We start from the raw sequence: 5000 nt of genomic DNA on the forward strand, positions 1-5000 counted from the left end.
TTAAATTTTTTCTCTAACTAAATCAATAATATTCTTTAATGAAAATGAAGGTTTTGTAATGAGCAATACCAACTCATACCTCTTATGGACAACACTAGCAATTGCTAGAAAGTGTATAACAAGAAAATGGAAGTCCACCACCTCACCAGCTATGGAAGATTTTCTGACCCTCCTTGAAGAAGTGATTTCCAGAGAAACCAAAACAAAAGAAGTGAGAATAAATCCAAGAAATTTTGTTAATTATCCTTGGATAAAGGTTTTTTTTCTCATTGAAACTTTTCGTAAAGACTTTAACTCTTTCTGAATTATCTGATGTTTATTATGCAAATGTTTTGCTATTGCTTTATAATGTTATCAATTTTGGGCCTCTGTAAATAGTGTATATAGCTGTAGTGTGTCTTTTTCATTGTTTTTTTATGTTCAAAAATTGTATTCATGATTATCATTTTGTTAAAATCATCATGTTCTTACTTTAATACAAATATTTGATTAAAAAAAATAATCAAAAATATGTCAGGGAATGAATCAATGAAGAACGAATAAATTAATACTAGGGCTGGCCCTACTGATCAGAGCTCAGGTACAGAGGGGACCTAGGGAAAAAAGTTCCAAGTAGCATATATATATATATATAGGTGGCTGCAGCCCCACTTACTCCAGCTTTAACCTCCTCATTCAGACTTTCCTTCTCCTCAACCACTCCTTCCAGATACTTGAAGTTGTTTACTTGTTCCACTATTTTACTGTCTGTCGAAATTCTCAGTTTCTTCTGATTTCCCCATTGCATCGGTCTTTTCTGTACTCAGTTTCATCCCATGTGCCTTCAGTTTTGCATTCCGTCCCACTATCCTTTGCTGAAGTTCTGGCTCAGAGTCTGTCTTTAATGCCATATTGTCTGCATACAGCAACTTTGTTGACCTGCCCTTTCCAAGCTGTTTGCTAATGTATTTCATCACCAGTATGAACAGCAATGGGCTCAGAGCTGAACCCTGATGCACATTTACTGCTACTAAGGACCCATCTGTGAGACTGAACACTGTTCATACTTGAGCCATTGGGTCCTTGTACATAGCCTTTACTAATTCTACCAATGTTTTGGGACTTTGAAACACAGCAAGACAGCCCAAATCATCTTCCTTGGGACCTTGTCATATGCTTTTTCGGAATGCCTGTTTGTAATTTTTCCTAATTTCTAGCTTCTTCTCAACTATCTGTCTCACTGCAAACATCAGGTTAGTTGTACTACATCCTGCTCTGAATCTGAACTACTCATCTCCCATCTTACTTTCTTTTATTCTCTGTATTCATCTATCAATCACCCTATCCCGAACTTTCATGCAGTGTGACAGGAGTCTGATACGTCTGTACTGCCCACAACTGTGAATGTCCCCTTTGTTTTTGTACACTGGCACTACTAAGCTTATTCTTCAGTAATCTGGGATACGACTTTCTCTCCATACTGTTATGAGTACCGTCAGGAGCCACTTCTCTCCTAACTCTCCCAACTTCTTGATCATATCTACTGTGATCTCATCTGAGCCTGCAGCGTTCCCTCACTTTTTTTTTTCCTTAGTGCTGTTCATACTTCTTCTAGGGTGGTCTCCACCCCTTATCTCATTGTACGCTGTGCCTGGGGCAGTAACAGCTTCTGTAGGACTTCCTTCATTTAGAAGGTACTGGAAGTACTCTTTCTCTGCCGTTGATGTCTTGTGGACTGGTGAGCATGTTGTTGCAGGCATCCCTTATGATGGGTGTCTGACTATCTCATCTATCTTTTCGCCTTACAACCTGCTGGAGTTTCTTTGTGCCATCTACTGAGTCTCTTTTCAGAAGCTGATAGAATGCCTTGTTCTTTGCTACTGCAACTCCTCTCTTAGTCTTTTTGTTTGTCAACCTATATTCCTTTTTAGCGTAATCCATCTTTTCTGTCTCCCACTTTTTCCAGGGTTCGTTTCTTCTTTTGATGACTGCCTTGAGTGTTGCATTTCACCACCAACTTTCCTTATGTACTTTGTTTCCATACCTGGTTCAGCCACAAATCTGTTCTACAGTCCTCACAAATGCTGCTTTGAGGAGTTGACATTCTTCTTCAACTCCTATTTCCTTTTCTTACTGAAGTACTAGAGCTATGAGTAATTCCTTGAAATCTTGTGATTTCTCTCCAGTCAACTTACAGGTCTTCAGCCCAGTCTCTGATGACTTTAGAGCCTTCTCTGACCTCTACTTGCAGCTGATTATATTTATTTATATATATGCCTGAATACAGCAGGTCAAAATAAAGACAGCAGTAACAAGCATGCCCACATTTGTGGAACGTATTTAGACTATAAAACTTAATTGTGAATTCCTATTGGATTCCATGTGGCATTATCTAGATTATATGACCTCAGATGTATGACAAATAGCTTCTGTAAGACAGAATGGTCTTAAATATTTGATGAAGTGTGTCTGAATGGGTGGTGTGTTTTACTGCAGTTGGATGAAATGTATCATGCAAAATCTTACTTTGGAGTTTATTGTTTGGTGTCCCAATGAGAAGTTTTATTTGAACCTTTTTGCTGATTTGCACTAGTGTGTTGCTGAGACACTTTGGATACTGTGTCAGCATTTCTGTTACAGATCATTTCCAATTTGTTGTTGACATAGCTGGAGAGTTAGCACATCAGCAGTGACCCATGCAGTAACTTAGGCTTTCTTTTGTTTTTTTTTAGTCAGACATTGCTTTAGTTTGTACAAGACACCACTTTTTTGATGCATACTTTTAATAATGCTGTTACAGTACAGCTTATTGTGTGCACTTACTCCAAGGTATGTCTAGCTGAATACTGCTTCAGGGGGTCCTGAAGAGCCAAACAACGGGATGCAGAATGGCTGTGTTATTGTTATTCTCATACTGCTTGACAGCAGATACCATTTTTTTTTCTCATTTAGCATCAGTTTGCTACTTTTCAGACAGCACAATAGTGTATACATTTAACTGAACAAAACAAACAGCAAGCTGGAGTCATCTGTATACTTTAATAATGTCTTATCTACTGTGTGCTGTTTATTTATTTATACTTTTGTTGACTGGGTTAGTTCTAACTAGGCTAGCAACCTCTTTTCAGGGGAGACCTGAGGTGATATTTATACTACTAGGGGAAATTTGCCCAGGGCATCAGGGAACCTACCTACTCATTTCATTCTGTGGGATATTTTACATCCACTTGCACTACCACCAACTCAAGGAGATGGGACCTCAGTTTAGCCTTTCATCCATTATGAGATGTTATTTGTTAAGCAAATGAATAGGAGTGATCTTAAAATGAACTGATATGACACAGGGAACCTTATAAGGTAAAGAAACAACCAGGTGTTTACCAAGATGCTACTATAATTTGGTACACAGCTTCTAAAAGCAGGATAGAACACCAAAATTAAAGCCAACCTAAGGTGACTAATGAATAGAATTTAACTCAGTGTCAAAAGCCTTTAGAAAGTTCAAATAAAAGGCTACTACACAATGGCCTTTATCCTGACAGGAAGATGTTTACCCAATGTGTTACCTACTGTCCACCTGTGTCCCAAGGTCTCTTATCACACTTTCGGTGTTAAATAGCAGTGTCAGTGTTGTGTCCTACTCTGAATCCATTTTACTGCTGCCATAACATATGCTTCTTTTACAGGTGCTGAGTGGATTGCCGCTGTATGCTTTTCTTTTTCTGTCTCTGCCACATAGTTTTGTGAGTGGACTTAAAGTACTAACATGGTTATAATTTTCAGTTATGGCTTCACCTCCTTGTTCATTATTAGAATGATTCTATTCTGCTTCCGTACATCAGGCACTATATTCTTCCTCATGTTTTTATCTATTATTATAGTCAATGTTAGGACAATGAACGAAAGAAAAGGCATATTTGCTTGGCATTTTTACCATTTTTTTCATGTAGAAAAATGCTGTTTCTCAGTAGTTTTCATTTAATATGCAAATGTGTGGGTTTTGTGGTTTTCTGATACTATAACTCATTTTCTTAGACCGAGCATGAGCACCCCCACTTGTCTAAGCAATACAAATTCACTTAGAATGTTGTAAATAAAGTAAATAAATAAATAAAATGAGTAGTATAATCAACCTATGACTTTTCATGCACAATAGGAGAGACTTCCATTGTAGAGCTTCTGGTTTGGTATACAGTAGAATACAGACAGAGAGATAGAGAGAGAATACAGTGGTCTGAATTCATGAAGATTTTGTGATGTGCACACTTCATATCATAGGTTCATAGGTTCATAGGTTCATAGGTAGGTACTAGGCTATTGGACCTAGGGCCTATATAAGCCTAGCCAAAAGGTACCCTGGCTTTCGTCACCCAAGAAAATTATTTTTCTGTGCCCCTGTCAAGCAGAGCCACAGAAGTGATCCCCAGGGTGAATTTCCTATCTCCCATCCAAACATCAAGATTTTTCTTGAAGAGTGCTAATGAGGAGCTTTGTTTGATATAGATAGGTAGTTTGTTCCAGAGTATGGGAAGTCTCTGGGACAGGAATCTATCCCTCCGGCATGTTCTGTTTATTGTGGTGACAAGGTTTAGGTCCCTAGAGCGTGTAGCTCATAGGGATTGGAATTTTTTTAAGTGGAGCATGTCCAACAGCTCTGGGTTTGACATAGCTTTGTGTGTTAGGCAAAGATTGCCTCTGAGTAGCGACATGCGACGGAGTAAAGCTGCAGTTTTTTGAGACGGTCTGCGTAGGGCATCTGTTTGAGGCCAGTAATCCTCTTTGTGAAGTATTTCTGCGGCCTTTCCAGTTGTTGTAGATGTCTTGCGAGGTACATACCAAAAGGGGCATTGTACTCTATAATGGGGCTAATGAGTGATGAGTAGAGGGGAACAATGACCTCTTTTTTCCTGGATGAGAAACCTTTTATGATGAGGTGTTCCACGTAGAAGGATTTCCTGACTACTGTGGTGATGTAATTATCAAAGGAGAGACTACTGTCCACCTGTGTCCCAAGGTCTCTT

The sequence above is a fragment of the Protopterus annectens genome, chromosome 13.part0, assembly GCF_019279795.1.
Source record: "Protopterus annectens isolate FY-2018-M chromosome 13.part0, PAN1.0, whole genome shotgun sequence".
In the NCBI taxonomy this organism is placed as follows: domain Eukaryota; kingdom Metazoa; phylum Chordata; order Ceratodontiformes; family Protopteridae; genus Protopterus; species Protopterus annectens.